Raw genomic sequence first — 18507 nt, forward strand, 5'->3', positions numbered from 1 at the left:
AGCAGGCAGGGGCAGAGGTAAGTAGCTCAGGGTCAAACTACTGTCAGGCTCTTGAGTCACCAGAGAGCACAGCTGGGCCTGCTGGAAGCCACTGCTCCTCCATGACAAGGAATAAAGACCTTCTTTAAGAATCAGTTAGTGGTTTGTCCCAATGAAAACCTAAGTGATTCAAAGCTCTGGGCATCACTGCTTACCTGGTCTCTGTGGCTAATACAGTGGATGGGGCTCAATGGTCCATTTCCTTTTACATTGTTGAGCAGTAACATGATCTAAGGATCTGTTGTTTTTCTTGCAAAATTAAAAAAAATGCATATTTCACCAAAAATATTTGGCTTTACAGAAAATGAAGGAAGTATTGCTGACTCCCTATTATGAGTTGCTTGAGAATCAAGGAATAAGAATGTTCGTGTATATGAGGCTGACATCTGCAAATAGCCTCCCCCACTTCCACCCGCGTCCCAAAATCTACCACCTCCTGGTCAGTCCAAAGCTGTACTGGCACTCTCATACAGGAGGTTTTTCATTACCCAGTCCGACACCCCATTCAATTATTAAAGAATGCCCTGTTATATTTATTACAGAGGGAGATGATATTGCTGCCAATTGTCGAATTTCGGTTTCCTGTGGTTGATTTTCATGCATGAGGAACACACAGCTGCTGGGTGGGTGCCAGTGCTCCATCAGTCTCTCCAGGCTGCCTCGACCTCAGGATATGTAAGAGTAGCGGATAAATTGGAAGATCAATGACTTGTCCCTCCTGCCGCACGAGCTGCTATTGAGAAATTAATATGAGGATCACTATAAATAAAAGATAAAAGATGATATGGCTTACAGTGTAAAATATTAAGGCTGGACACAATGTGCCAGAGGAATCTAAACCAAAAGCTAAGCAAATTAACCCTCTAAGGGCCTTTTTTTTTAATGATTTTTNCTAACACCTTTCTGGAAATCCAGTTTGAGAAAGAGAGATCATGTGGTAATGTGATAAGGATCTCTTACTAGGTAAAGAGAGTCAGGAACACTAATGAAATAGTGTTCCTTCTCTTTTCTGTCTTGGAGTTTTAGGACTGGAAGAGATTGCAGAGATCATTTACCCCAGACACCTCATTTTTCATGAGGAATCTGAAGACCAGAGAACTAAGTGATTTACTTGCATATTTGCGGCTAGCTGGTGACAGGGTTGCTAATGGACCCCATCCAATGTTCAATCCTTTTTTATCAAGCTATGTCCTTTCAGGACGACTCTTAATAAAATCCTCATTTTTGTGCTCTCTGGGACTTTCTTAGAAGAGCACTAATTTGTAATAATGCCAGAAGCAGTAAAAGATGATGGTATTTCTTAATATGCACTCAAGACCAAAGATCTACATGCAGCGTGATAATAAGGTTTGACAGATATCATTTACAGAGCACCTTTGATTCTGAGGCATCACAGAGGACATTATCCATGTTTCTCCCAAGGGTGATGAAATGGAATAGGTGATCAGACTCAAACTATATGCAGAGCCCAAGAAAGAGTTTGGTGAAGAACAGGAAAAGTGCTGGTTGTATTAGGGGAAGACTGGCTGTGGAGTAAATGGAGGCCCTAAGGGGAGTGACTTGACTACAACATGGGAGCTGAGGTTTAAGAGTCAAGGGTCAATGTTGTTTCAGGCTGAAAGTCTAAATTCAGCTGCCGGCTGTGATGCACCATGGGTCTGTGTAAATGGATGGCTCCATCCCAAAGTGGCTCTGAACGGGGTCCCAGTTTCAAATTCCACTCTGCCCCTCCTGGCAGCACGTGACATGAAAAATGGGACATTTGCTGCCAGATCACTCAGTTCTGCGTATACCTTGATTTGCAGTTCCTTCTGGCTGCTTCTCAGGACAACTAGATGGTATTTAGATTCCTTAAAATGCAATTATGAATCTGTTGGCCTTGACTCTGGCCACGAATTCATTTGTACTTGGCAAAGAGCATTTAATTTCTCATCTCCTACATCACTGAAGCCTCTCTTTAGAGCCTCTCCTCACTCTCACCTGTTAATAATCAGAAGTCAGCTACATGAAACATTCAGTTCAGGCTCCATAGCTTCTGAAGACAAATGCGCTTTAAAAAAGAATAGTGGTATGCTGATTTTATTTAAAGCCAAGTCACCTACTGGGTGACAAAGGCTGATTCTCTCTTCAGCAGGTTAAAAAGAATCCCCAGTCTGAAACTCTTGCCTCTTTTTGAAAACAAAACAAAACAAAACTGTCAGTGCTATTTTCTAAGGGTCAGAAAGTACGCATTACAAAAAGAGAGAAAAAAAATTGGAGATCAATACCAGCTCTCCCTGAAGTACCTGCCTCAGTTGAGAAATGAATATGAAGATCACTATAAATAAAAGATAAAAGATGATGTGGCTTTTGGAGTAAAATATGAAGCCAGTCACAATGTGATGTATCAAGTTTAACCAAATTAAACCCCTGGGATAAACAGGGGCTTGGTTTTTTGTTGCATTTGAAAAATGAACTAGTATTAAAAAAAATAAGCTTATATATGAAGGCAATCTTCCAGGGGCTCAAAAAGGAGAATTCAGTTTCTTTCCTTTTAGGTAGTCTCTCTTAGACGCCTGCACAAGATTTGGAAAATGCTCTCCCTTGGGCAAAAAAAAAAAAAAAAAAANGCTCTCCCTTGGGCAAAAAAAAAAAAAAGAAAGAAAAGAAAAAAAATCATTCAGCATTCTGCAAAGATGCACCAACTGATCTTATTGGTTGATGTGGTAGCTGGAAGCTATGTTTAGGGGGTGGAGTTATTTTTTGCATTTTAATCCACAAGATTTGCTCAGGAAATATGCTCTCCATTAGGATGTACACAAATCATTTTTCTAATATACCATTCATTAGGTTAATGTTCGTATTAGACTGTAGAGTGCATGTGTGTCTTGGGCATTTTCCCAGAAATGCATTATGTAACACATGGATTTCCAATTCATAATTGCAAAGGTTTCAAAACCTGAGCTTCAGAGACTTCAGAAATAGGCTAGCTGCAGTGAATTTTTCACTTCTATGTCTAACTAGTCTCCCCAAATTGTGTCTCTTTTCCAGGAAATGAGATCAAAATAAAAATAAAATGTTGGTCCAGTTGAAGCAATTATTTTGATCTGTTGCGATAGATAGCCAGAGTTTTTGTGTAAGTCTGTTGGGTATAGACTCCTTTTCCTGCATGCTTTGACCTTCTCTCTAACCCTGAAAGAATGTAGATGGGTTGGGTGACTCACGTTCACTTTTGGAGCAGTGAGCTGAATTATTTAGCATAAGCAATGGGAAAAGTGGAGGAGTAAGTGGGGAGAAATAATTTTAAGTTATATCTTTAGCTGGAGGAAAATTGGCCTACCTGCACAAGAGTAAATATGGCATATGCAATGATTCAAATACTCAAAGATGTCTGTTTTAGCAATAAAGACTAGATCTGGACACAGTCCCTGGCATAGTAAGACATACACCTGCATGTTCACTATATCAAAAGAACCACAGAAGTGTGTTGAAAACTGCTTAAGTGAGAGACATAAACACCACTACAGATGAACGGGCAGGAATTCAAGACTTTAAATGCTGGACTGTTGGCAAAGCAGTCAGCAGGGTACGCTCCAGCCAGTTTTCAATTGTGAGACACTAAGTTCACATTGCAGACATGCTAGAATGTTTGTTCTTCCCTGCCTGATCTTTTAGGGAGGATATTAAACACCCCTGTTAAATGTCTGCAAGTGATTGCCAAAGTGAAGCTTTTAAAAATGATGGCTGTGATCTTTAATAAGGTTGTGCCCTTGTCAAGAGTCTCAGAATTTCCAGTGTAATTTCAAATCAACAAAATTTTTTGGATGATATACATGTCTAACTCACTGCGAGAAATATCCACATATAGTTGAAGTTAGAGACCAGCTGGTGGAAATTTGTATGGTTATCTCCTGACCTAACCTTTTAGCTTCTTTTTGTTCCTTGATTGTGGTTAAGCTAGATCTTGCCTCAGGGACTTTGCTCCTGCCATTTTCATTTTTCTGGAGTATTTCCAAAAAGTTTTCCATAAATAGCTCCATTCTATTCCTTGGCATTCACTCCTTAAAAATATTTTGTCTTGATTGTCCTAGTAGCCGAACTTAGTCACAATTTATCTTATTACTGTATTTATTTCCTTCACAGCACTTACTAATTTTTCAAGAACAGTAATGGGATAATAAGATAACACTTATCTTTTTAATTTGTATTTAGATGAACTTCTTCCCGAAGAACGCAAGCTCCACATCGGCAGAGATCATGTTACCTTTCTTATTCTACACCAGTGTTGGAACAGTGTCTGACATAGTCACTCAAGGTCTGTTGATTGAGAATGTAAAGAATGTTATGAGTACATGAATGGACTTGAACTATTTGAGGTCACTCTTAGTGATGGCTGGGTTAGTGGTTAAATTAAAATTGGAGGTCTTAGAGCTGGAAGGGATCTTGTTCACTCTCATAGTTGGGGCAAAACTCTCCCTTCTGTAGCATCTCTGACAGATGATCAACCAGTTGGTGCTTGAACAACTATATATGAAAGACATAACTATGATACTGTCTTCTCTGGCTTCAGACAGATTGCAGCCTTCTATGGCGGTTTGTTCCCTGCTCTAGAGCTGTAATTAGGAGAAAACTCTTTGATTTATCCAGAATCTTCTCTTAGTCCTCTCATCTTTTGCTCCTTGTTCTAGTTCTTAGGGAATAGACAGGACAATGTTTCCTCTAAATTACATCCTTTCAGTTTATATGCCTCCTTATAAAAAATTTAGCTCAATGCTATGGCAAAATTTACCTTGATTGTCTCCCACTTATTCCCACATTTCTTGTTAGTATTTAGAGATAATTTATCTTAATATTCCACATTATATTTGAGGGAGAATAGAAATAAAAGAGATCTAGGGGTTATGCCAGAAGCAATCAGACATATTTTAACTTGTCTTTAATGTATTCAGTGCTGGTGCTATGGGGAATTGAGTGGTATAGTCNGGTGCTATGGGGAATTGAGCGGTATAGTCGCAGAATTATTGCCATTGCTTAAAAAATCTATTCATAGTGAAAGATATGGTAACTTGGGAAGCTCTGCCTGATGGGGAAAGTGTCAGCCACATGTTAGAGTTCTGAGTATTTCTCAAACAGTTGTGATACAAAAACTCTCTCCTTCTCCTTTTTTGTTATGTTCAACTAGTCAAGAAAAAGTATACCTCATATTCCTAAAATATTGATGCCTTAGTTGACATTCTTTTGGGTCTTAAAGGACCAACATATGTGCCTGATAGTGTAGAGTTACACAGAGCCAGGATATTTGGGTCCCACTGAAAGCCTCACGGAGTCATTGTCGCACGTCTGTTCACCAATATGTATGAATGGGAGAAAATAAAAATCCTGGCTTGTGGATCAAGGTAAGCCAAAACTCCTTTCATCTTCGCTGTGACAAACCGGTACAGAGGTATAAGATATCTGAAAACAGCCTTGCAGGTGTTGATAGAAACCTTAAGTGGAATGTAGAGAACATATGACAAAAAGAAGAGCAAATAAGTACTGCTGGGAAACTTTTTCAAGAACAGTTAACACAATAATAATTATAGGAATGACAATAAGAAGATCAATTTTGAAAGATTTAGAATGGCCCCTAGTTCTAAGCATGCTACCTGTGTTAATTCCATGCCATAGCCCTAAAAGAGGGATGCAGTTATTACCTTTTTTTTTTTTCAAATGAGGAATTGAGACACAGAAGTTAAGTAACAGTACTGAGGTCCCACCACTAAGAAGTGATGGAGTTGAGAAAAAGACCCAGGCAAGCCAATTTCAAAGCTATTGTTCTGAACCAGCAGGATATATACCATAGGTAATATTTATACATTTTGAAATCACTTTACAAGTACTGTTTTGACCCATGAAGTGCACAGGAATACCCAGGGAAATTGGCATTATGATTATCTTGATTTTCTTTAACAACAAACTGTTAACTTTCTGAAATTCAATATTCTTACCAATTTCTTAAAAATTCAACCTACAATTCAAATGAAAGGCTAACGAAAATAAATGTATGGGAAATTCAGTTCTGGAGAGCAACTGAAAGAATATAGCCATGAGCATGTAAAAAAGGAAACAAAGCAGAAATCAGACCCCTAAACTCCCTGAGGCAGCTGCACATTCTTAGGTAAAGGGGCACTTAGGGCTTCCTTAATACCTTGTTCACCGAAGCCAAGAGTCTCCTCTTTATCACGATTTGCGGTCTGATCCTACCAGTCATCTCCTTCTTGGAGACTCTAAGTTTCTGTAAAATGAGGGAGCTGGAACAAGGTTAGTTCTCACAGTCTGTGAGAACTTTTTAACAGTCTGTGTGTCTGTGAGTCTAGGTAAATGCTGAATGTCTTTATTATGACAGGTTATTTTGTTCTTAACTATTCCTCTTCTGATTTTTATGTAATTTTTAATACATAGCAGAAAAGAAAAAAAAAAAACAAAACCCAAGCTGAAAGTAACTGACACACTAACTTTCCATTCTCATTTCACTGCCAGTTCGGCAAAACGTCTTCTGTAGAACTCTGATGCAGACCATGAAAACACACTGTAAGAGCCCCAGAGTCTTTCCCACATGTGGTTGTCCCCTGTTTTCCACCAGCAGCGCTATCATGGACTGTCATCTGCAAATCCATCAAAAGGAAATTAACTAATAGAATTATCAGTGCTATTAGAAGAAGTCCTTGACCTGATCCTTACTGAGTGAAAGTTCAGCCATATACAAAAATCAACATTAAAGGCTAAACCTTAAAGGCAGTATATTCCTGCAAATAGAGGGAGAACATAGCACAAATAATACATAATGCCAACATTAAGTATACACACATATACATATATGGTCTTGAAATTATTCGGAGATATTAATTGCATTAATTTTGGGAGAAATAAAAGCATTATTTGTTTTTTCTCATAGAGAACCCTCTTCTTTAAGAGACATACTCAAATACACTTATATATCTGTGCTGGGCTCTCACATATTCAGTTGATTGCAGTCATTTTTCTAATTTATATACTCATCTACTTATTCTAGGATTAGTCCTTTTTGGACAGGAATTTCTCTCTATAGAAATAACTTGTGTCATGATCCCAAAGTACTCAGGCTTGTTTCTGGCATGTGGTGGCATCTGGTGGGTGGGGAAGGTGACCAGTTATACGGCAGGAGAATTAAAATGTGGACCTGAGAATGAGACTTAGGTCTTAATTCCAAAGGAAAAAGAGAAGGATGGCAGTAAAAACAATTGGAATAAAGGACCTCTCAGAAGAATCAATTTTAGGATAATTCATTGGTTAGTGGTTGCCCTCAATTTAACAGTGATTTGAGGTTATACAGTATCCCTGAGTAACTGTATCAGTCTGTCATAGGATCTATATAACCATAGCTTTATCTTCCTGGAATTAGTTGGTGATAATATGCATAGAGAATGGGAACTGTGAATCCATGTCTTCCCCCAAATTGAACCCACTCATTAGGGTACAGGTTTAACTCAAACTGCGAGTGATTTATTCATACTCTGCCAGCGGAGGCTGTGTTCTACCATTCTTATTTGTTAAAGGAGATAACGTGGTTGACTTTGAGTAGAGTAATAGCATACTGACAAAGTACTTTCAAACTTTTTGAACAAAGTCCAGTGTTCGCCCATTGAAAGCACATCAACTCATTTAGTGTTGTGGGAAATATGTTCTCACTTTTTCATTGCCGCTAAAGGAATTTAACATTCATTGGATATATCACCCGTACAGTGCCATTCTTACACTTATTCATAACAGGACTTGTTATTTTTAATGCAAACTCATATAACAAGCCTTGAAATAAATACCCAGTGATTTTAGGAGTCATATGGCTTAGGTTTCTCAGATGTGGACTCAGACTTGCATCCCAAGCATTGCGATCTGGGCTTGTCAAATTATTTCCTTGCAACCAAGAAAAAATTGTTCATCCGAATTTAAAGTCCAATTAAATAAATGTGAGGGTGGTTGATAAAGCCAACTAGCATAGCAGCTATGCTATCCTCTACCACTATAGCTGTGCAGTCGTTGGCAAGTTATTTAACCTCTCTGTGCCTAAATTTCTTTACCTGACACTGAGCTTCTTCATCAATGATAATAAATAACAGTAACAATCTCAGAGGGTTAATGTAAGGAATAAATGCTAAGCAAATTTCTTTAAAGCTTAAAGCAATGCATGGCTTATAAAATAATTTTTAAATGCTGGTAATTATTAGTAAAACAATATTCCCATATTGTTTATTGGATTATCTCAAAATAATAGTAGTACTGAAACTACTGTTTCAGTAGTTTTATTTATTTTTTGGTNTTGGTCACATAGATTAGAATAATTTCACCTTTAACAGGAAACAAAGAGGAAAAACAGGTTCTTAACCTGGTCAAGGGACTCAAGTCACATAATTCAGAAATGTTTCTAAACTAGTGGCATCTGCTTTGAATCTGTCACAGCCAGAGAAAGTTTATTGTCCCACTAAAGTGACAGCCTTATATTTGTGTGGCATAAAAAAAAAAAAAGATAAATGCTAGCTAAGATAGATGTCCTTAGGCATAGTCATGCCACGTATAGTGGAAAATTATCCCTGCTGGGTTCAACCGTTGTGATCCAGAGCCTGTCAAAGCCTATTATCAGAAGCAGGAAGGCATAAGAACCATATGTGTTTGCCATTAGGTTGATCTACAGCATTGGTACTGTCAATCAGCCTCTGAGAGCACCCTCCCCATGAATAACCCCCTGTGCTCTTTTGAGCATAGTCAGATGGAGGCTACCATCAGTGGGGGAGAAGTTAACTGTCTTCATAAATGTGTATACAAATTGAAGCATGAAATTAACAAATATTGACCAAGTTTGTGGATGTACAAGTTAGGGAAATAGTTAACTAATAGAGGTGTGAAGAATCAGGCAGATGCATATTTGGCATGAACACAAAAAAGCTGTTTCTTGGTAAGAAAAAGTTTGCCAAAAATGAAAGTCCCGAGTAGTAGCCTGGCCACAATATCACAACATATAAACACACACACATGCACAGACAAAAAGAAGCCTTCTTTGCACTAATGCCCCAAAGTACTTCAGCGGGTCTTTGGAATGAGCAAAGTAGGTTGATAGGTACCCTTTATAAGCTGGGTCTACCAAACAGACCTGGTTACTAACACTAAGAAAAGGAAAGGTCTGCAAACATGAGTAATTGAATGCTCAAAGGAGTTCTCAGATGATGAGCAGATTAGTGGTGAAAAAAATAAGCTGAATTTGTTACATGTTTGTTCCTTGTTTACTATAGTAGAAAACATTGTAGAAATACAGAGCTTCAGAGTTCTTAAAACCTGGGAAGAACACTCTCATATTCTCCTTTGATTTAGGCCTTATTTCCCAAAATCATTGAGCTGTCTATTTACACTGACTGTTCTACAGGACAGAAGGCATTTCTGCTAATTAGTGAAAATATTTTGCGAGTATCTCTGGACCAAAGTTTCAAGACATAGCTTGAAAACATGAACTTCAGTTGTTTCTCGAATAATTTTCCTTTCACTTTAAAATCAAGTTATTTGTAATACTTACCATAGAAAACAACAGAAAGAAGCAAAATGTAATAAATCTGTTAAAAGAGATGATTTTTTTCCAGTGAAAAAATATGAAAAATGTGTCCTTAAAATTTTCACTATCATGAGAATTATGTACTCCCAAGAAATGGAAATATTTTACATTGACCTTGAAAAGGGTATTCAAGGGACTAAAGTCATATACAAACACACACATAAACACACAGAGAAATTGAGAAGACAAATGAGACACTACCCAGAATCCCCTTTTCTAAATAGGAAGACAGAGCTCTCATTCATGAGAGAGGCCTGTTGGGCAGAAAACACCTTCACAAGGGCAGAACAAACCTATAACAGACACCAATTCCATGAACTCTAGTTCTTTATGTAAACAAATAAGTAAATAAGTAGATAAGTGAGGAATGAAAGAAAGAAAGGAATAAAGAGAACCAAAACTGAGAAAACCCAGGGAAAATTATATGAAAGCAACAAAGTGTGCACAAAAAAACATACCCCAAAGGAAACAGGAATAATTTAGGGAACCAAATATCATCAAGTCAAAAATAAAATAAAGCAAATTTCTTAATTAACATTATGAAAAAATAGGGAAAAGAGTAAGTAAAGAAATGTCAACTTAAAATATATACATATGTATGTATATACATGATATATATGCATACATATATGAATTCTTACATATGTAAGTATATATTTTAGTATGTATATCTTAATATATTTGTATATAATATATAATATGTATTTCATATATACATATATAGTAAAATATTAAAAGGATTGATAATAAAAGAAAATGTAATACTGTTATGATAGGCATTCTAGGAACAAGGAAGAAAGATGATGAGATAATGTTACATTAGTTTCCTATTGCTGCATTAACAAGTCACCTGAAACGTAGTGACTCAAAGCAACACAAATTTATTATCTTATGATTCCATGCTTTAGAAGTCCAGCACATGTCCCACTGGTCTAAAATCAAGTTGTCAGTAGGGGGGTATTCCCTTTTGGAGACCTTCGGGGAGAATCCATTTCCTTGGCTTTTCCAGCTTTTAGAGACTGCCCTCATTCCTTGACTCATGGTCCCTTTCTTCATCTTTAAATCCAGCAATGACATCCTGAGTTCTTCCCTTCATCACATCACTCTCACCTTTCTTTTGTTGTTACATCTTCTTCTTAGAATCTTCTGAGTCTGTGTTTTAAGGAGCCTAATGATTACATTGGGTCCACCTGTATGATCCAAGACAGTCTTTTTTAAGGTTAGATGATCAGCAGCCTTAATTCCATCAACTTTAATTCCTCTTTGCCATGTAACCTAACATACTCTCAGATTCTTAGAGTTGGCAATGGGTATCTTTGGGAGGGAGGTGGGCAGTGATTCAGCCTACCCACCACAGGCAGAAATAACCAAAGAAAGATTTTTAAAAATCATTCAGATCTCAAGTAAATATGGTTCTTTAGTTTACAAAGTTGTATGAAGTGCAGGGGTTTAAATGGTGAAAATTATTTACCAAGGCTTCATTCTGCTGGACATTGAGTTGATCAAAGAAAAAAAGAAAAACAAATTTTTCTAGATGGAAAAAAAAATAGAGATTACATACAAAGCAACAAAAAAAAGGACATTAAAGTTGGATTTCTCAGTAGTATTAGATATATAAGAAAATAAAACAGTGCTACCAACTTTTGATGAAAAATGGCTTTATAACATGAGTAGCAAATTATAACTTGAACGTGAGGACAGAAAAAAAATTTTGTACCTACAAGGATGTAAAAAAATTATATACAGGTCACTTGGACTAAATGAAAGAAATTTCTCAAATATTTGAGCAAAATAAAAAAGAGACTCAAGAAGACAAATATGACACATACAGAAAAAGAAGTCAAATATATTGGGTACACAAAACTAAGAGAAACTCTGTATAACATGAAGATGTGTTACTCTTTATTTATACTCCTGAGGAGGACTATTTCAGTAATGTAAGCTTACACTTTTTTTCAGTTGGGTCTTACCATACTATCTGTGAATAATATGTGATATATTACATATAATATGTAATAAAATATAAGTTTAATATATACTGTATAATACATAATATATATCAAAATATATAATGTACATTATGTATATCATTTATGTGAAATATATATTGTGAATGTAGATACCTAGCTTTCACAGGACACAATAACAGAGAGCAGCAAGTTACACAGAGATAAAGACCTCTAAAGATCTGCACAGGGTCCCCTCTTGAATTCTCAGCTGTGTGCTGATAAGCACATGCATGTCAGGAAATCATCAAAGGCTAGGAAAAAACAACCTGAAAGGATTAGGAGAAACAACTTCCACTAATCAGAGTGAAGAACTGGTTTAATATTTCAACTAAAAGGTGGATTTTTATATGGGACATAAAAGAAAAGACCAATTATATGTTATATAAAAGAAACCACTTTAAATATAAGGCACAAATAATTTAAAAGTAAATGGATGGAGGAAAAAAGTATACCATGTTAATATTAATCAGAAAAAAGCTGGAGTGGATATGCTAATATTAAGCAAAGCAAATTTCAATGCAGAAAATATTACTAGGTATAAAAAGGATCATTTGATAAAGATAAAGATTCAATTCATCAGGAGAACAAAGTAATCCTAAATGTTTATGCATCTAATATCAGAGTTTCAAAATATATAAGGCAAACACTGACAGAATAACAAGAAGTAGACAAATCCATGAAAACTCTAAAACATTGTTTTCATGAGATACCACTGTATACTTATCAGAATGTATGTAATTAAAAGTATTGGCCACAATGTAGAACTAAATTAATGGAGCGATAATTCTGTATTCATGGATAGGAACACTCAATATTGTCAAGATGTCACTTCTTCTCAATTTGATCTAAAGATTCAGTGCAATTCCATTTAAAATCCCAGCAGGTTACTTTGTAGATGTCCACAAACAGATTCTGAAGTTTATATGGAGAAGCAATAATAGACATAATAGACAACACAATATTAAAAGAGGCTAATGTTAGAGGACTGACACTATCTGACTTCAAGACTTAATATAAAGGTACAGTAATCAAGATAGTGTGGTATTAGTGAAAGAATAAACAAATCAATGGAACAGAATAGAAAGCCCAGATATAGACCCACGTACATATAGTTAATTGATCTTTGACAAAGGAGCAAGGACAATCAATGCAGCAAAGATAGTCTTTTCAACAAATGGGGCTGGAACACCTGGATATCCACATGAGAAAAAAATTAACCTAGGCACAGACCTTAGACCCTTCATAAAAATAAATTCAAAATGGATTATAGACATAAATGTAAAATGCAAAATTATAAAATAACAGGAGAAAATCTAGATGATCTTGGGCATGGCAATGGCTTTTAAGACACAACAGCAAATACACAGTCCATAAAAGAAAGAATTGATAAGCTGGACTTCATTCAAATTAAAAACTTTTGCTCCATGAAAGACACTATCAAAAGAATGAGAAGACAAGCTACAGGCTGACAGAAAATATTTGCAAAAGGTATCTGATAAAGGACTATTATCCAGAATATACAAAGAACTCATTAAATTTAACAATAACAAAACCAACCTGATTAACAGGTGGGCAAAAGGCCTGAACAGACACCTCACCAAAGAAAATGTAAAGATGGCAAATAAGCATATGAAAAGATGCTTCATACCATACCATATATTATCAGGGAAATGCAAATTGAAACAGCAGGGTACTACTACATGCCTATTTACTGGCCAAAATCAAAACACTGACATCACCAAATAATACTGAGGATGTATGTGAAGCAACAGGAACTCTGATGCATTGCTTGTGGGAATGTAATATGGAGGACAGTTTGAAAGTTTCTTACAAAATTAAGCATACTCTAACCAAACAACTCAGTGCCTTGGTATTTACCCAAAGAATTTGAAAAATTATATCCACACGAAAACCTTCACAGAGATGTTTATGGCAGCTTTGTTCATAATTGCCAAAACTCCAGAGCGACCAAGATGTCCTTCAGCAAGTGAATGGATAAGTAAACTAGGGTACAACCAGAAAGTGAGTATTATTCAGCACTGAAGAGAAATGAACTATCAAGCTATAAAAAGGACATAAAAGAAACTTAAATGCATATTAGTAAGTAAAAGAAGCCAATCTGAGAAGACAGCATACTGTGTGATTCCAACTATATGATATTCTGGAAAAGGCAAAACTGTAAGGCAGTGGTTGGCAAGGGTGGGATAGAGGGAAAGGATGACTGTAAAAAGATAAGTGGTTTCCAGGGGTTAAAAGGAGGGGGAGGGATAAATAGGTGGAATGCAGAAGATCTTTAGGGCCTTGAAACTACTCTGTACAATGCTGTAATATGGATACCTATTGTTACACAGTTGCCCAAACCTACTGACGTACAACACCAAGAGTGAACCCTACTGTATACTATGGACTTTGGGTGATAGTGGTGTTTTGGGTGATAGTAATTGTAGATTCATCAGCTGTAACAAATATATCACTCTGGTGGGGGATGTTGATGATGGGGGAACCTATGCATGTGTGAAGGTATGGGGTATATGGGAAATGGAACCTTCCATTCAATTTTGCTATGAGACGAAAAGTGCTCTAAAAAAAATATATTAAAAAAAAAAGAAAACAAAAAGTAATTAATCAAGCACAGTTTTAGAATGTAAAACTTATACTAATAAAATACTGTTCACTTATATAAACAAAATCATAATCTATATTTCATAATCCATTGTTATTAAATATAATGTTAAGATACTGAGGCAATATATAGAGCTAACAAAACATTAAGATATACAGGAAGAATGCAGAGCAAATCTGTATGTCTACACTGTATAGAAATTCTGTGATTTTATTTTTCAACACCATTAACCTATCCATAGAAATAGAATTATCAGCTTTTCTTCTGGGAAAACTCTCTCCACTTGATTTCCAGAATACCACACTCTTCTGGGATTCCTCCCACTTTTCTGGCATGCCCCCCCCCTTAGTCTCCCTTGCTGTTCCCAGCTCATCTCTTCAATATCTAAATGCTGGGCTGTTCCTGGCTCTGTTACTGCATTCCATCTTTTTCTTTCCACATTTAAATTCTCTTGGTGATCTCATCAAATCTCATAGCTCAGAATATCAACAGTAATCACTCTCAACTTTTTATCTCTAGCCCAGACTTTGCTCCTGAACTCAAGTCTCATATAGCCAAATGATTACTTGACATCACTACTTTGTCATTTAATAGGCATTTAAAACTTAATATACCCTCTAAACAAATATGCATGTAGCCACACATGCTCTTCCCATAGACTTTCCAAAATAGAAAAGAGCAGTTGCATTCTACCAGGTATTCAGTTACAAAATGTTGTGACTTACCTTTGACTTTTTTCTCTCTCTCCTTTCACATCCAATACACCAGCAAAATGTGTCAGTTCTATCTTTGAAATATAGCTAGAATTTGACAATTTGTCACCACTTCCACTATTACTACCAGGATTAAGCTTTCATTGTCTCCCACCTTGATTATCATCCTCTCGGAAATCTGTTCTCAACACAGTGACCAGATAACCTTTTGAGAATATAAATCAGATAAATTATGTGACTTCGTGTCTTCCCCTCTCACTCAAAGTTAAAGCTGAATTCTGTACAATGCTGTGCAAAGTCCTACATGATTACCCTCCATGTTTATACTTAACCTCATCTCCTCCACCTCTCCTTTTTTTCTCACTGTATTCCAGACACCGAGTACTCCTTGTGTACTCCAAAAATATCGTAGGCAAACATTTTCACTTGCTGTTCCCTTTGCATGAATTGATACTCTTTTCAGTATCTACATAATTTGTTCACTTACTTGTTTAGGTCTTTTCTCAAATGTCACCTTCATCATTAGACTTGCTTGGTTTTTCCGTCTAACTTGCAGACCTGGTAGGACTCCTCACCTTCCTAGAAGCTTTTCCTCTGATGTACAATCAGTTAAATTAATAAAAGGAGTGAGCAATATCTGACTTTAAAAGTAAAACATCAGCTTTGAACACTTGTTGAGGGATGGGGTCATTGGGATATAAATAAAACAATTAAAAGATTAGGCCTTACCATTCACTATCCATTCCCTCAGGGTTCTGGTGTGGTGAATAAAGAGCACAATGGAATAGGACTAATTAATAGCTTAAATTTATTAGGATCACAAAAAGTCCATAATAAAAACGTGATAAAAATTGTATCTGTGATCTTTAACAAAATATTAGCCAACTGAATCTAAAAAGTATAAAAAAAAACCACCCAAATGGCATTCGTCCCAGTTATGCAACATTCAAAAATCAATGTAATCCATCATATCAAAAGAAAAATCACATGAGCATATCAATGCATGCAGAAAAGCCATTTGACAAAATCCTATACTCATTCATGGTGAATGAGTTGCAGAATCCAAGGTTAATATACAAGAGGCAATTGCTTTCCTGTATACCAACAATGAACAAGTGGAGTTTGAAAAAAAAAAAAAAACAACGCATCATCTGCGTTAGCACCACCAAAAATTAAAACCTTTAAATACTTTAGTATAAATCTAATAAAATATGTACAAGGAAAACTGCAAAACTCTGATGAATGAAATAAAAAAGTAAGTAAATTGAGATATATTCCATGTTCATGAATAAGAAGACTCAATATTGTCAAAATGTCAATTCTTTATAACTTTATAGAAATTCAATGCAATACTAATAAAAATCCTAGTAAGTTATTTTATGGATATCAGCAGACTGATTCTGAAGTTTATATGGAGAGGCAAAGGACCCAGAATAGCCATCATATTATTTTTTTTTAAGATTTTATTTATTTATTTGTCAGAGAGAGAGCACCAGCAGGGGGAGTGGCAGGCAGAGGGAGAAGCATGCTCCCTGCTGAGCAAGGAGCCTGATATGGGACTCGATCGCAGAACCCTGGGATGGTGACCTGAGCTGAAGGCAGATGCTTAACTGACTGAGCCACCCAGGTGTCCCTAGCCATCATATTATTAAAGGAGAGAACCAAATTGGAGGAATGATACTACCTGACCTCAAGACTTACTGTAAAGCTGCAGTATCAAGGCAGTGTGGTTGTTTTGTTTTGTTAAGTAACCTCAATGCCCAACGTGGGGCTTGAACTCAGGATCCTGAGATCAAGAGTTATATGCTCCATCAACTGAGCCAGCTAGGTGCTGCAAGACAGTGTGGTATTGGCAACAAAATGAATAGATCAGTGGAATAGAAGATGAGCCCATAAAAACTTCAGAAACAGACCCACATAAATATAGTCAACTGATCTTTGACAAAAGAACAAAGGCAATACAATGGAACACATATAATCTTACCAACCAATTGTGCTGGAACAACTGGATGTGCAAAAAAATGAATCTAAACTCAGATCTTACACCCTTCATAAAAATTAACTGAAAATGGATTACAGAGCTAAATATAAAACACAAAACTATAAAACTCCTAGAAGATAACACAAAAGAAAACCTAAATGACCTTGGGTATGACATTGACTTTTTAGATAGAACGCCAAAGCCATGATCCATGAAAAAAATAATTTAGACATCATTAAATTTGAGAATTTCTGCTCTGTGAAAANTTTGAGAATTTCTGCTCTGTAAAAATTGCTGTTAAGAAATGAAAAGGCAAACCAGAGCAGGAGAAAATCTTTGCAAAAGACACATCTTATTGTTAGGATGGAGTGGCAACTTTTTAAGGTCTTTATACATGGAACTGGGGTAATTTATTTTGGTATACAGTATAGGACGGTACATAGTGTAGTACGAGACCTAATTTTATTTTCTTTTAAATGGATATATGGTTTTCTCAGCATCAATTTTTATGATAATTTTTAGATCTTTAGATTATAATTTCACTTTTGTTATGATCAAACTTTCAAGACATACTTGGAACTATTTGTGACATGCTTTTCTGTTTAACTTGTATATGTATTCATTCATGTAGTAATGCCATAATGTTTGAATTGTAGTAGCTTTATAGTAAATTACATAGCTGCCTATGAGTAAACAGGTACCTTCTAATAAGATTTATTACTCGTACCTGAATGCCTCCAGATTATATTCTTTTTTCAGACTCTTTACTATTCACTTAATTTAAATTCAGAGCTTACACATATTAAAAACTGAACTAAAATGGCTAACATGTTTTAATTTTTCTTTATGTTTCTAGATTTAAAATATGGGAGAGTAATAGAATGCAACATTTTTAAAAACCTCTAATGACTCGCATTTCCTATCTCTAATTAAAATGAAATACCCTGTGGAATACCTTTGCATCATTTACCCAGTTTCATTAATTCTGGCTACTGAAGTTAATTTAAATTCACTCTTGCAAAATGAGAGCTCAGTATCAGCTTTTTTTTCTCTGTTAGCAAACTCAGTGAGACTTACAAATAGTTATCTGCTAGGTGGTAAACAGTAAATAGTCTTGTCTATTACAAATGACCTTAGCCAATAAATGTTATTTATGCTCCATTCAGGAATAAAGATGTTAATCTGAGATCACAAAAGGATCTTTTTGTTAAAGATAAAAACAATTCTTCTGTGATTAGTTGCATATGCAAATCTTACCCAGTTTCTTTCATCTTCTGTGACAGTTGCGCAGAAAGAAAACTAGATACAAGAATGCAAGTTAAATCCACTATAAATGAAACTGCACTATAGCCCCAGTATCTTCAGTGATTTCTAGATCATTTCTATGCACAAGCCTTCATTCTATCCTTTCTTCCTAAATAGAATGTTAAGAAGTTAGCCAAGACCTAACAAGAACAACTGATTTAGACTTAGGGGATTTGAAGCCAAATCCCAAATTTGCATTTTTGATCATTTAGGAAAGTTCCTTAACTGCTATACTGAGCCTC

At 35.9% G+C, this 18507-nt stretch overlaps 1 long non-coding RNA gene across 1 annotated transcript in view; it reads left to right on the plus strand.

The window, feature by feature from the left end:
- The first annotated feature begins 4228 nt into the window (after positions 1-4228).
- Positions 4229-18507, plus strand: part of LOC117796966 — a 102258-nt gene continuing 87979 nt past the window's right edge. Inside the window, exon 1 of the long non-coding RNA XR_004621765.1 lies at positions 4229-4333. This is a non-coding gene — a long non-coding RNA (uncharacterized LOC117796966). The remainder of the gene's footprint in view (positions 4334-18507) is intronic.

The sequence above is a fragment of the Ailuropoda melanoleuca genome, chromosome 17 (genome assembly GCF_002007445.2).
Source record: "Ailuropoda melanoleuca isolate Jingjing chromosome 17, ASM200744v2, whole genome shotgun sequence".
In the NCBI taxonomy this organism is placed as follows: domain Eukaryota; kingdom Metazoa; phylum Chordata; class Mammalia; order Carnivora; family Ursidae; genus Ailuropoda; species Ailuropoda melanoleuca.